A 15549-nucleotide genomic window follows, 5' to 3' on the forward strand; every position below is an offset into this window, starting at 1 on the left:
ACCTTTGCATAGGCTGAAAATTTTGATAATAAACAGGTGTTTTAAAAAGAATATTTGGCCGGGTGTGGTGGCTCACACCTGTAATCCCAGCACTTTGAGAGACCGAGGTGGGCAGATTATGAGGTCAGGAGTTTGAGACCAGCCTGACCAACACGGTGAAACTCTGTCTCTACTAAAAATACAAAAATTAGCCGGGTGCGGTGGTGCGTGCCTGTAGTCCCAGCTACTTGGGAGGCTGAGGCAGGAGAATCACTTGGACCTGGGAGGCAGAGGTTGTAGTGAGCTGAAATCACACTACTGCACTCCAGCCTGGGCTATAGAGTGATATTCCATCTCAAAAAAAAAAGAAGGAAAAAAAAAGAATATTCATACCACTGAAGCTCACTCAAAGTAAAAGAAGAAAAGAGTATTCATAAAGGCCACATATTGTATGACTCCATTGAACAAGCAAATGCATAGAGACAGAAAGTGGATTTGTGGCTGCCAAGGGCTGGGGGAAAAGGGAGTACCAGTCACAGCTTAACGGCAAGAGGCTTCTTTCTAGGAAGATATGAATATTCTGGAATTAGTGACAGTTGCACAACACTGAATGCACTTGAATTTTTCACTCCAAAATGGTTAAAATGACCATTCCTAGGTCTACACTCAGAAGAGCTGAAAGCAGTGACTGGAACAGGTATAGCAAGCCAATGTTCACAGCAGCATCACTCAGAATTGCTAGGAGGTAGGATAATCCATGTATCCATGAACAGGTGAATAATAAACAAAATGGAATATTATCCAGTCATGAAGAGAAGTGCTATAATACTGAAGACATCGTGCCAAGTAAAATGAGCCATTAACAAAAGGACAACTCTTGCTGGTTCCACTTAATATAAGGTGCCCAGTGGGGGAAAATTCAGAGACAGAAAGTGGATTAGGCACCATCAGTGGCTGAGAGAGGCAGAATGGAGAGTTACCATTTTATAGACACAGAGCTGCTGTTTGGGGTGATGGAAAAGTTTTGGAAATACATAGTAGTGATGATTGTACCACACCGTAAGTATCACTAATGTCACTGAATGGTACACTTAAAAATAGTTAAAATGGCAGATTTTATGTGCATTTTATAATTTAAAAAATGTAAAATGGTTAAAATGTTAAATATTATATTTTGCATGTTTCATCATAATAAAAAATAATTAAAACACATTAAGCCATGGGAAATGGGACTTAAAGTACAGCAGGTAAGGGAGACACTTGGCAGTTGGAAGGCCCCCTTACCTCCCAGGGACACATTCCAAGCCACCTGCTTAGAACAACACCCAATACAGTCAGCCTGCAGAACCTACGAGTCACTATCAACAGATATTTAGATTAAAACATAATTTTTAGATTTCTTCTTTAATTCTTTTTCCTGGAATAACAGGCTAACTAATGTCACAAAGGTCATTTGTAAGAGTTCCTTGAAGGCGGTTTTGGCCATTTTTAAATAAGTGGAGGAACATAAATTTATCTGAACAAGGTATGTTACACCTTGGAAACATGCCTTGGAAAGGAAATCTCATTGAGAAATCCTCTGGGTTGCCGGGTGCCATGGCTCACACCTGTAATCCCAGCACTTTGGGAAGCTGAGGCAGCAGGATTGCTTGAGGCTGGCAGTTTCAGACCAGCCTAGACAACACAGTGAGACCCCATCTCTACAAAAAAATTTTAAAAAAAATTAGTTGGGCATGGTGGCATGAGCCTGTAGTCCCAGCTACTTGACAGGCTGAGGCAAGAGCCTCACTTAAGCCCAGGACATCAAGGCTGCAGTGAGCCGTGATGGCACCACTGCACTCCAGCCTGGGTGACAGAGTGAGGCCCTATCTCAAAAACAAAGAAACAAAAAACCTGTCCTCTGGGTGATACTGTAAAAGAGTAAAAAGCACTAAAACACATTTCATGTTTACCATAACCATCTTACTAATCCTCCCATCCTACACCCCCCATAAAACTCTACTCTCACCCAAGTTCCAAGAGAGCAAGGAGTTTGGTTTGTATCTGGAGGTGGACTGTGTGGGCCACATCTATCAGCTGCCTGAGCATTGGATGAGAAGTATGGAGAGTTTGCAGAGCTAGGAAGCCACACGCCAATTTTCTCACTTCTATTTTATTCCCGTGTGGATTTGAGGGACCCCCTGGCAAAGTTCCAGAGGCTCCTAGGAAACCATCGGCTGCCCTAGATGCTGAAGAGAGGAGTGTCCCCTGCCATTTTAAGCCTCTACTTTTTTTAAATCCTCTAATTCAAGATCCACCAAACCAGTTATGTACAAAGCATAGCTCTGGGGCACTACGTTGGGAACAAAGATACATTAGATGATGTGGTTCTGACCTCGAAAACAAATGCAAGGCAAGCTATCACCACTAGAGAGCGCCCTTTGGGGACTGTGGAGTCAAGCCCCTGAAAGTGGTCCCAAAGTTGTTCTTTCTGAGCTTACCCAAGCATTCCTCAGAGCTGCTTCTCCTGCTGCGACAAGCTCGGTCACCTGCAGGCCATGTGGTCCCAGCATGGTCAGTTCAGGGAACAATGGGGTCCTCTGGCCATGCAGAGGCTCGTTCCTCAGGCCCCAGCCCGAGGTCTGAGAGGAGGCATGGCAGTGGCCCCCATCCCCGGGCCGTCCAGCTTACGAAGGCCAGTCGGACCCCTTCTGAGCACAGACAGGAAGCTGTGATGACTGAGACTCTGACATATCTAGCCATGTGCCTACTTCCTTTTCCAAAGGTCAAGCCTTGACTTCATGTCATTACAAGCTTTTTTGTCCTTCTTCCTTCTCATGAGCGTCTGCTGGGCTCCTACAGAGGACACGAAGCCATTTGAAAGGGCCTGTCCCTTTGGAAGAAAGTTTCCCAACGCTCAGTCACAGTTTGCTCTCAGAGGAAGGCAGCCTATGCCCGAGCATCGGCGGGGCAGACTTTGTTGCGATGGGGTCCCCAGGAGACCGGGCAGTCCTGGGCCTCACCCTGGGCGGAGGAGGAGAGACACCGCAAGGCACTGTCTCTGTTCAGTTTATGTTAACTACATTCCATGTATAACTCTCATCCAAAATAAAGTCAGTTTCCATCTGCTCTGTAATCATAAAACAATAGCTTGCCTGCCCTATCCAGGAGGCTTTTAAAATAGAAACTTCAGGGGAGGCATCTGGGCTCTGAAGGAGATTCCCCCCTGAGGACCCTCCACACATGGAGAGATGGGGGTGCCACGTGCAGACCTCAGGTCACTGTCCTGGTTTGTGGGAGCGGGGGAAGGGGTTCCTCATGGGCTGCAGAAAGGACGCTGGCTTCTAAGAAAAGGCCCTGGCCAGGTGCAGTGGCTCATGCCTGTAATCCCAGCACTTTGGGAGGCCAAGGCAGGCGGATCACAAGGTCAGGAGTTTGAGACCAGCCTGACCAACATGAAGAAACCCCATCTCACTAAAAATACAAAAATTAGCCAGGTGTGGTGGCACATGCCTGTAATCCCAGCTATTCAGGAGGCTGAGGCAGGAGAATCGCTTGAACCCGGGAGGTGGAGGCTGCAGTGAGCCGAGATCGCGCCACTGCACTCCAGCCTGGGTGACAGAGCGAGACCCCATGTCAAAAAAAAAAAAAAAAAGAAAAAGAAAAAGAAAAGGCCCTGCAGTCCACGGGAATCCCTACCGGGGACAGACCCTGGAAGACTCAGATTCAGGAGCCCCTTATGAAGGAACAGCGGGACAGGCCCCTCCTTACTGCAGCAGACCAAAGAAGCAAGAGATGCCTCAGGGGTCCAAATCTTGCAACCACTCCAGCTGGAGCACCCGGCAAGGAGCCTGGGCCCACATCAACCCTGCCATGTCACCATTGGCTGCATTTCCCTGATTTTTATTCTTCTTATGATATAGATATATACATAGATATGTTTGTATATGTATCTATATCATAGATATATATCTTATGATATAGACAGATATAGATATGTGTTTGTATTTATGTACAAATCCCCTCCTTTCCATGGGGGGATATCTTATTTTATTTTTTCCAGCCTTTCCTAATGTCCCCTGAACTGTGTCTCCCCAGAGACTATTTGGAGAGAGAGGCTCTAAAGAGGATTCAAGTTAGAATGAGGCCATAAGGCTAGGCCCAAATGCAATGTGGCTGGGGTCCTTATAAGAGAAAGAGGCAGCAGAGGCGTGCGCACACAGCCGTGAGGACAGGGAGAACATGGCGAGGGGAGGGGCCTCAGGAGGACCCATCCTGCCCACACCTCGGTGTCTGACTTCCAGGCTCCAGAACTGCGAGGTGATATATTCCTGCTGTTGAAGTCACCCCATCTGTGGTCCATTGCTACGGCAGCCTGAGCTGACGAATACACTTAATAACATCCATTCTCGTGACTCTGGCTAGAAGGAGCAGCTCACAGGCTGTAGTGACAGAAACTGAAGGGCAGGCAGAAGCAGTGAGTGGCAGGAGAGGCATCTCACCCTGCAATTTATCCCCATGCACAGGTTCTACATACCCCCAAGACAGAAATCGAGCCCACTGGCACAACACTCTTAATACCAGCCACTCAACCACGCCCTTCTTGAGGCTTTTATCAGCACGGACCTCTAGAGACAGGAAGAACGGCTGGCTGGGGAAGTCTGCCTGTGCTGCTGAAGAGGACATCGTTGAATGGGCATCCACTTCTCTGGCCCTGGTGGCTGGAATGGGGGCACCACCCACCTCGCCCAGGGGCAGGGTCTGCTTGGAGAAGGGACAGAGTCCAACAGTGACCAACTTTGAGTTCAAGAAGCTGGTGGGGCTGTGCGGGATCCGCTCTCCGGAGGTGTCTCCAGCTTTGAAGACAGGCAGATGGAGACAGAAATATTTGGGGGTCTTAAGCACAGAGGTGACAGCAGCCCCCACTGTGGATGTCATCACTGAGAGCACCAGGGAGAAGTGTTGGGAGAAGGAGAGCTGAGGGCTGAGCACAGGCCATGCAGGCAAGGTCGTGCCCAGGCGGGGAAGCCGGTGGAGTGGCTGGGGGCAGAGAGGCGCCACGCCAGCACACGGCATCGGGGTGGGCCAGGGCTGACCACACAGGGCCCGGGGGACACAGGGTTCCTGGGTGCCTGCCACCCCAGCCAGCAGCCACAGGTCTGCCTCCACACCTCGGCCTTCACCTCCCACGGCCGAGTGAACACGGCTGGAAGGACATCTCGAATGTGTGCCCGTCACCACCGCAGTTTTACTCCATTTTTGGAGACAGTAACTTCCAGTGGCACATCCATGAAGGCAGACAGTCCTCTTGCGCATCACTCAAGCACATTTCATGCCCAGCTGTAGCGAGACCATGTAGTCTTTTGAACGACAGAACTGTTCTTCAGAAGTGGACCTCCCCTACAAAGGCCATGGACGACTAAGAGCTTGGGACAGGTCTTTAGGCCACACCAGCAGGAGCTCTAGACGCTAAATTCCTCTCAGCATTAAGACATCATTATCATCTTTTTTTTTTTTTTTTTTTGAGGTGGAGTCTCGCTCCATCCCTCAGGCTGGAGTGCAGTGGCGTGATCTCGGCTCACTGCAAGCTCCGCCTCCTGGGTTCAAGCCATTCTCCTGCCTCAGCCTTCCGAGTAGCTGGGACTACAGGCGCCCGCCACCATGCCCGGCTAGTTTTTTGGTTTTTTTTTTTTTGTATTTTTAGTAGAGACGGGGTTTCACCGTGTTAGCCAGGATGGTCTCAATCTCCTGACCTCATGATCGGCCTCCCAAAGTGCTGGGATTACAGGTGTGAGCCACCGTGCCTGGCCCATTATCATCTTAATTGTAATAACAACATTAAAAAATCAGCAAAGCTGTGCTGGATATCCTATTATGACCCAGGCCTGCACAGAACGTTTCACAGTCTCTCTCAGTGAACCCTCCCGCGATCCTGACAGTATCTTCCCACTTACAGACATGGAAACCAAACGCGCAGAGACTGACCTCCCAAAAGTCACACAAACCTGGGTGACTCCAGGGTCTGGGAAGCCTTAGAGAGATTTGGTTTTGAAAGCACATCTGATCTGGTAGTCTAAAGGAGGAATATCTCATGAAGACTATAAAGTGCTAAGCAAAAAAAGTTCTTCCATTTTTCCCTTTAAAATTATGCAGTGCAGAGACTAATGTGGTCTGAGATAAAATATCACTAAGCTTGAGAAACGGTGGAGGCCAGGCATGGTGACTCACATCTGTAATCCCAGCACTTTGGGAGGCTGAAGTAGGAGGATCATTTGAACCCAGGAGTTCAAGACCAGCCTGGGCAACATAGTGAGACCCCATCTCTCCAAAAAATACAAGAATGAGCCAGGTGTGCTGGCACACCTTGGTCCGAGCTACTCAGAAAGCTGAGGTGGGAGAATGACTTGAGCCTGGGAAAGTTGAGGTGGCAGTAAGCCCTGATTGCGCCACTGCAGTCCAGCCTGGATGACAGGGCAGGACTCCTTCTTAAAAAAAAAAAAAAAAGAAGAAGAAGAAAGAAAAAGAAAAAGAAAAGAAAAAGGTGGGAGGAAAGGCAGACAGTTCCAGATTTGCGCCAGTGTTTGATACAGACATGGAGTAACACAGTTCAGTCCATTTGCCAAAACCACTTCCAATGTGCAAACAACTGGAGGGGGCTTGTCCAAGATCAGGAGTCACCAAACTGTGTTTTTTTGGCTACAAACTGGGAAGTGCCCCCTACATCGGCCTGCATAGATGAGGGATGAACTCCTCCCTCACTGGTACCACCTGCAGTTGGGACCATCTGAGGTGTGGCCACAGAAGGACACTGCCCTCCCCCAGGATCACCTTGGGGACTTCCCTCTGGGCTAAACAAGCCACTGAGAGAGTTCCCGCTAGGGCAGGGTAGCTGTTTATTCCCCTGGCTTTAATCAGGCTGATTTGGTGGCTTTGAGAGGTGCTCCCAACGTGGGCAGGGCACACCTGACACTTGAGGGGCCCCAGCCTGGCCACCTGACAGGTTCCTTCTGCACAAAGCCGCCATACCCTTCCTCACAAAATCCCTCCTGCAGGAAACATGTAGGAGCAGCACTAAACAGCTGGCTTTGGAATGATCAATAATTAACGAGGGTGCTTCACATCTGGCCACTACTTTCATTTAGGGTCACAAAGCCACGGTGCACACACAGTCTCAAGTGCATTGATGACTCATCCCCAGTAAGACAGGGCACCAGCCCAGAAGCCTGGACTCTGAGTGCCCGAGTTCCTGATCTGCAGAACGGGGGTCTGTAGGATCGCTACAGTCTCCCCCAGCAGACACTGACCCATTTCCCCGTAGCCCTCTGCTCCCGTCCCACCCGCTTCACGCTCTTCTGGCTGTCACCAGACTGTCAACAGTGACTGTTCAATTAAGTGAGAGGCCGTGGCCGCTATTTTGACTTCACATCTCCTGTTTTCTTTTTGAGCATGGTTTTTCCTCACTATTATTGTTGAAGTGAGTGTCTGATTTTGACTAACACAATCAGAAATAGTACAAATGAGCAGCGCGTTATATCTTATCTTTGATTTGTGGTTTGGAATTAAAACAAGAGCTGTTACTTTGATTTTTTTATTAGAAAGATTGTAAGATTGCTTACAGGATTTCCATGAAATGGAGAACACAGACAGTACTGCTTGAGGTGCGGTGGTATATAAAATATGATTATGCGTTTAGTATCATTCTGTATTATTTCATTGGAAGAGAACAATTAATCCCTACAAAGAGAAAAGCTCCAATTAAACCTGTGTTACATTCGACTAAACCTAGAAAAATCAGGATGCTTTGTGCCTTATAGATGAAACAGGTAATGTGTTATTTTGCGGGGCTGTTTGTTTTTGAGACAGGGTCTTGATCTGTCATTCAGGCTGCAGTACAGGGCTGTGATGATAGCTCACTGCAGCCTCCATCTCCCAGGGCTGAAGGGATCCTCCCTCCTCAGCCTACCAAGTAGCTGGGACGACAGGTGTGCACCACCACACCCAGCTAATTTGTTTTTTATTTTTTGTAGAGATGGGGTTTCACCATGTTGCCCAGACTGGTCTCGAACTCCTGGGCTCAAATATCCACCTGACTCAGCCTCCCAAAGTGCTGGGATTACAAGAGTGAGCCCCCATGCCTGGCCAGAATACATTTTTTAAGAAAAAAGAAGACATGTTAATGAACCTAACATGCAGACCAACTAGATTGAGGCCTCCCAAGTGAGGTCAGCCTGGGGGACTCCTTTGGCCAACTAACAGGAGAAGTGCATAACACTTTAAACAGAGCAAATGTGAAACCAGGACACAGGCGAGCCCTAAATGGGAGGATCACCACAAGAGATCCAAGAATCTTGTGGAATAATCATTAGTGCCAAGGCCGATGCCTTGGGAATAAGAAAACCCTTCTTGGAATTTATTTTTCATATGGTGGACAAATAAAGAAGTGTGTGTGTGTGTGTGTGTGTGTGTGACAGAGACAGAGAGAGAAAATAATTTTACATCACTTAAAAAAGACCAAACAAGACTCTAAAATTATCGCAGATTTCATATACACTCATTATACATCAGGCAGAGAAGTAGAAAGCCCAGAATGCCAGCAACAATAGCTTTCAAGGGTTTCTCCGCCATCAGTGCTGTTGAGATTTGGGGCTGGATATCCTTGATGGTGGACAGCTCTGGGCTTTGCACTTTGCTGAGCACCATCCCCAGCCTCCCCCTATAGATGCCAGTAGGGCTCCCTCCCCACAAGTTGTTACAACCTAAAACAGCTCCAAACATTGTCAAATGCCTCCTGGGGGTGCAAAATCGCTCCCAGTTGAGAAATGCTGCTTTAAAACACCCAGGACAAAGATTCTGGAAAATGGATTATTAAGTAAATGTTTACAGAACCAACGTATTTTTAAAATCACGAAGGTGAGAACTCAGCACTGAAACAGCAATGGCAAAATCCGCAGTGGGAACGTGAGCCAAGTATGTTGCATAACGCCCAGAATGTGTCTTCCTTCCACAATAAACTGAAACATCTGCTCCTTCAGTGAGACGTGCTAATGGATTCTGAATCTAATACTAAAAGTGAGAGGCAGTGAGAAATGATAGTTGGAGTGCTTTTTCTGGAGTGAATCTTCTGATACCAAAATTGCCAAAAATACGGTAGTGTAGACTAGATGCACAAAATGTATTTTCTGAACTACTTTCTATTCTGTATGTCTCCTCGAGGTGATGTGAGCTCTAAGAAATGTCCCAGATGTGTGGAAGCACATGTGTGCATGGAGCAGACTGCTCAAATGAGTCAAGCTGAATGGAAAATACTGGTCGCTCTGTGGTAAGTCAGAAAGGGCTGAACGTTGTCCCAGCGGAACTCACCCCCAGAAGGCAGGGCCTCTGGCCTCTTTTTAGAATGAAGAAAGGATGCAGAGTCTCTCAGCCCAGAGAAAGTGACACACCATGCTATGCTCACATCACATAATTACTCACTACAATGCAACACTGAACACCCAGATTAAATCTATTTTCCCCAGGAAACACTAGTTTGCGAAAGCAAAACGATGCCTAAAAACAATGTCACTTACAAACCTCTTAGTAAGTTTTAACATGAAACTTTTTTTCTGACAAATCATTTCTACAGTGGCCTTTTCTGCATATAATGGTACATTCTCAAAGTATCTTAGTAGACCTCAAGACATCTCAATAATACTGCCCACTAGTAATGGATGTAAAACACTCTGGGGCACTTCTAGAGTTTTCAAGGTAATTTCTTATGCATTAATTCATTCATTGGTATGACAATCCCAGGAAACAGGCAGGAGTTGTGCACTCCTACGGAGAAGTTTTGCATTGTAAATATTTTTTCCTAAGAGGCTGTAACGATTCACACTCCTCCATCAGTATCTAAGAGTCTCCAGGCCCTTTTTTCTGCAAAACCAGCTGCTTTGTCTTTTTAAAACCTCCCTGCAAGTGTGTGTTTTTTTTTTGTTTTTTGTTTTTTTTTTTTCAAGACCCTTGCTCCGTCGCCCAGGCTGGAGTGCACTGGCACGATCTCAACTCACTGCAACCTCCAGCTTCTGGGTTCAGCAATTCTCCTGCCTCAGCCTCCCCAGTAGCTGGGATTACAGGCGTGCACCACCACACTTGGCTAGGGCAGGACATCTACTTTTCTTTTAATGTGCATCTGCCTGCCACCCAGACCACTTGGCAGGCTCCTCTGTGAATTAACTCTGCATGTTTCCCCTTCAATCTTTCTTTTTTTCTTCTTCTTCTGATTTATTTAGTTAGAGACAGGGTTTCACTCTGCTGCCCGTGCTGGAGTGCAGTGGCACAATCTAGCTTACTGCAGTGGCACAATCACAGCTCACTGCAGCCTCGACCTCCTGGGCTCAAGCAATCTTCCCACCTTGGCCTCTGGAGTAGCTGGGAGTAGCTAACATGCACCACCTGCCCAACAGTTTTTAAACTTGGTTGTAGAGACGGAGTCTTGCTATGTTGCCCAGGGTGGTCTCAAACTCCTGGGCTCCAGCAATTCTCCCGCCTCAGTCTCCCAAAGCACTGTGATTACAGGTGTGAGCCACCGTGCCTGGCCTCCCTCATTTTTTCTATTGTATTCTTTCCTCTCTTCTTGACCACGAACCCTGTGAGAGCATTCATATTGAAAATATTAACACCTTTTCTGTCTTTTGCCTTGCAAATATTTTTCTCTAAGAGCCATGGTTTGTCGGTTTTAAAATTTCTAGTTGTGGCATAATTTTGTTATATAATCCTTTCAGATTTTTATATAGGTAAATATATCTGACTTCTCCAGGCCTGGCTAAGACAGTCACCTATGTCCCTGTATTATACATGTTGTTTCCAAGTATTGCTTGTTTGTTTTTTGTGGGAGGAGTGCAGAGTATTTAAAAAAAAAAATTTAAATGGTCAAACCAACCGATGTTCATTTTCCTCTGTTACGACCTGAGCATCCAATGCTGCTTCTTCCAGACAGCCAATTGCGTCAATATTGCTAACTAGTTCTTTTCCCACTGAACCTACATACCCACTCTGTTACAGATAATATCATTTGATTTGGGCTTATTAGGTTCCAGTAATCTACTTGTCCTTTCTCATGTCAACCCCATATGGCATGGTAGTAGAGTATGTTGGATCAGTGCCACCATCAGCTTCAGCGCTGTGAGGAGTCTTCATGCAAAGGTACCTACTCAGGGTGGAGCCCAGAGAAAGGGCCCTGGGCCAGCACAATGGGGAGGTCCTGCTCTGCTCTCTGCAAAGACAGTGGCCACCAGCCCTCCCCCTGCCCCAGCCAGTCTGAGGTCCCATAGCCACCAGGAGGGCTTAGGCGGGATGCCCCAAAGCCTCAACAAACACCCATGCAGGTCATTTGTCATAGAAAAGGGGGCCAACCCCAGACCCACGTGGGTGACAGATGTTGCATGTATTTAAATGACCCTGCAAATGCTCCCAGGGATTAGATGGCCTACTGCAGCCTCTATGTGGATGTCCAACCCCAACCCCCCAAGCACTGGCCTAGGGAGGGTGAGGCCCGCGTTTAGAATTCAGATCTTAGAGCACGAAGCGCGCACTGCACCAGGCACCTCCAGAATGTTAATTCACCTCCAGGAGACTTGTTTGGAGTGTCAATTTTGTTGCTTTGAGGTCCATCTCCCCTGCCAGGGCAGGGCTCTCATCGCTGAGACCATCTTTACCTGCACAACTTCACCTGCAGCCCCAGTTCCAATATCTGTTACAAAAAGTTGCTCCTTTTCAATCCTTTTTTTTTTTTGAGATGGAGTTTTGCTCTTGTTCCCCAGGCTGGAGTGCAGTGGTGCGATCTTGGCTCACTGCAACCTCCACCTCCCAGGTTCAAGCAATTCTCCTGCCTCAGCCTCCTGAGTAGCTGGGACTACAGGCATGCGCCACCATGCCCAGCTAATTTTTGTATTTTTAGTAGAGACAGGGTTTCTCCATGTTGGTCAGGCTGGTCTCGAACTCCCGACCTCAGGTGATCCACCCACCTTGGCCTCCCAAAGTGCTGGGATTACAGGCATGAGCCACTGCACCTGGCCTCAATCTTATTTTTAAGACTGTCTTGGCTCATTTGGAGGCATCACAAATGTTAAGGCCATTTTATTCAATTCCAAGAGAAGCCTCCAGATAGAAAGGCATGCGGCTCTTGGGAGAATGAGCACTGCAATCATACCTGCTCTTCTCGTCCCACCCAGGGCCCTGGGAGATGCTGCAGTGCCTCATGCACGCTTACACCCTTTAAAAAGATATCGCCACTTTCTTCATGAAGGTCCTAAGCCTCTTGTTAAGTTTCTTTCTGAGTACTGTGCAGTTTTTGTTCCTATTTTTGTAGACCACCTTCCCCACTTCCCCTTCTAAGTGCTCATTGTGCTCCCTGAGTGATTATAAGTAGTTCTCTGTAAGTGGCCACAGGTCTTCCCCAGCAGCTCCACTTCGCTGGGTGTGAGTTCTGTTTGTCCAAACCCTCTTCCGCTCCCTGGCTGCCAGGACCCTGCGGATGAATGGTTACTATTTTGGTTAGCATAGCATGCTTGGGTCAGCTTTCTAAAGTGATGGCAGATCCCTTTCTTAGAAAAGGTGAAGTGGCCTCCCAAGAGTTGTGGGCACATAACTTCCCCCAAACCTCCCTCAGGAGCAAGGGAAAATCAGCCTGGGGAACCAGGGCATCCAGTCGCCTTTGCATGCACAATTGACCTCTTTTCCACTGGAGGCCCCCAGACCTCTGCAAGCCCAAGTTTCCTCCAAGATGCTCTGCTCTGTGGGACTCACCCCAGGGTTCTCCGATGCCCCACCAGTGCTGTCTAGGGACACAGGGAACCCAAGTCCTGCCCCAGATACCCAGGGATACAGCAGCTACCTCATTCAGGATGTGTATGGGAGGGAGAGAAGGGTTTTGTCCAGGACACCATTTCCCCAGAGTCCCCTGCCTGATTCCTCTAAATCAGAATTCTGAAGGTGAAAAGGCTTCACTAATTATAAGGTCCCTCTCTCTCATTTTTCATTATGAGGGGATTAAAAGCCAGACAGGCAGATTGATTTTCTCTTTCATGTGAAGGTGGCAGCCTGGGTCAAAGCCCTCAGATGTGCCTTTCCCTGAGGCTTCTCTTGCAACAACTTACTGAAAGCACTCACCCTCCGATCAGTCCCTTACTAACATCACCCTGCCCAGAGACTGGCTTCTCCTACCACGCAGAATTAAAAATCACAAAGCAACCTCTTTAATAAATAAATAAATATAAGAAGCAAAAAAAAAAATCTCCGGAAATATCTCCAAAAAATATCACAATATTTCTCCATAACATATTTACTGCAAATATCCCTAAACTGTAATGGGCTACAGAGTATGATCAGTAAAGTACCTTAAGCAAACAAACACTGCCCCGTCTTGCAAGACCCAGCCCTGGGAATAGAGGGGACTTTAACACATGGATCAAAATATACTGTGGAGACATGATTTCCCTGGGCACAGTGTGCAGTGACCTAAGACACCTTTGTGAATCCCGGCTTGGAAGCCGACGTCAATTTTCCCAGTCAAGCATCAACAGCAGCAGTGCCCTCGCAAAACTGACTTTACCCAGTAATATTCCGGGAATGGATAACAAGGCTGAAACGCAGAACTAACTACAAACTGAGTTTTCCTCCTTGGGTAAAATACAGTGAGAAGGGCCATGCAGATGGTCATCTTCTCTGGAGGCCACACACGTGGATTCCACAAAGGCCATTGCAGGGTCATTGTCACCAGTCAGTCTTGGCAGTGTCCTGGAAGGTGTGCCATTCCTATTATCAGGATGAAGATACTGAGGATCGAGGGGGTTGAGTCAACGCCCAAAGACTCACAGCTGGAGGTCGGAACAGCAGCTCTAAGGCCCAAAACTCAACTGGCTCATGCCTCCCAATTTTAGAGTATTTGGGAGACAGGAAGTGCTGAGAAACGGGCATTGCTAAATCACAGTGGTTCTCTCCTATCTTTATTTAGGAAAAAAATTTTTTTTTTCTTTGGGAAAATTGTGTAGGTTACAACTGGCTATATCCCAGGTATCTTATGTGACTGCACAAGCATACAACAATGAGCAGTGCCCCCTTCTGAGGGACTGAATCGGCCAGGGCATCCCCACCTTCTCAGCACGAATCACAGCCACACAGCCCAGCCCACCCGGGGCCTGGGGGCCACCCAGGACACCACCGTCCATGTGACTATGACACAGGCCCACGGAGGGAGGGCCTGCGCCAACTTGGCACCTCCAGTCCGATGTTTAACATCTAATGAATGGTGACCTTGGGCTTTCCCTGCCACCTGCTGAGAGGAGAGAGTGACAGCCTCTTCCCTATACTCTGCCCAATGATTTGAGATTGAATACCTTTCCTATTGTAAATAGGAACAAGAACTGTTTTAACATTTTTGGATTTCTGATGAAGGGAATAACAACCTAATGCCACAGAATGAGCTCTGATTTTGGTTTTAGTCATATGTTATGACACTTATGCTTACTAGTAGGGGTACTTGCTTTCCCAAAGTGTGCCAGACAGGTACTAGCACTAAGACATCTGTCTGGAAGTATTTCTTTAGGTATCATTTTATTCCTTCACTCTGCAGTCCTGTGTAATAATACACACTGGGAAAATTTTGACATGTGCTATAGTGTGGATGTTTGTCCCCTCCAGACCTCTGCTGAAGACCGATCCCCAGCGTTAGAGGTGGGGCCTCATGGGAGGTGTCTGGGTCGTGGGGGTGGATCCCACACGGATAGATGATTGCCCTGGGGGTGTAGGGGATGTGTGAGAGTTCTGGCTCTATTAGTTCCTGTGAGAGCTGGTTGTTAAAAAGAGCCTGGCACCCCCCTCCTCACCCCTGTGATTCTGCTCCCCTCTCCCTTCCCCTATGAGTGGAAGCAGCTTGAGGCTCTCACCAGATGCAGATGCTGGTGCCATGCTTCCTGTACAGCCTGCAGAACCGTGAGCCAAATAAATCTCTTTTCTTTGTAAATTATCCAGCCTCAAATATTCCTTTATAGCAACACAAAACGAACAGGGACAACATGTGAAAATAGTTTGTTTCAGGGCTAGGCGTGGTGGTTCACATCTGTAATCCCAGCACTTTGGGAGGCCAAGGTGGGAGGAGTTCAAGACTAGCCCGAGCTCTACAAAAAACAGAAACAAAATTAGCCAGGTGTGGTGGTGTACCCCTGTGGTCCCAGCTACTTGGGAGGCTGAGGCAGGAGGATTGCTTCAGCCCACGAGGTTGAGGCTGCAGTGAGCCACAATAGCACCACTGCACTTCAGCCTGAACAAAAGAGCGAGACCCTGTCTCCAAAAAAAAGTAGTTTGTTTCAGAGCTTATAAATATGAGTGTGGCACTGGCCTCTTTAATGCACACTGCCATGGTCTAATTATGGCCTGTGTGCATGCTTACAGCAATGCCCGAGCAGCTGGAGTTGGAAAAGAAGCCTCCGTTCATGCACAAACGTGGTACTCATGAGTCATCGGGGAGCTGCTAGCCCACCTCACAACGTGGCTTCTTCCCACCCACACTGGGGGACCTTCTCCCATAGTCATGGACCCTCCACAGGTTAGGCAGACATC

At 47.8% G+C, this 15549-nt stretch overlaps 1 protein-coding gene across 3 annotated transcripts in view; it reads right to left on the minus strand.

The window, feature by feature from the left end:
• ATP10A (ATPase phospholipid transporting 10A (putative)) overlaps positions 1 to 15549 on the minus strand; it is a 187587-nt gene that overhangs the window by 102940 nt on the left and 69098 nt on the right. The window lies entirely within an intron of this gene.

This window comes from Gorilla gorilla, chromosome 16 (genome assembly GCF_029281585.2).
Source record: "Gorilla gorilla gorilla isolate KB3781 chromosome 16, NHGRI_mGorGor1-v2.1_pri, whole genome shotgun sequence".
Classification (NCBI taxonomy): domain Eukaryota; kingdom Metazoa; phylum Chordata; class Mammalia; order Primates; family Hominidae; genus Gorilla; species Gorilla gorilla.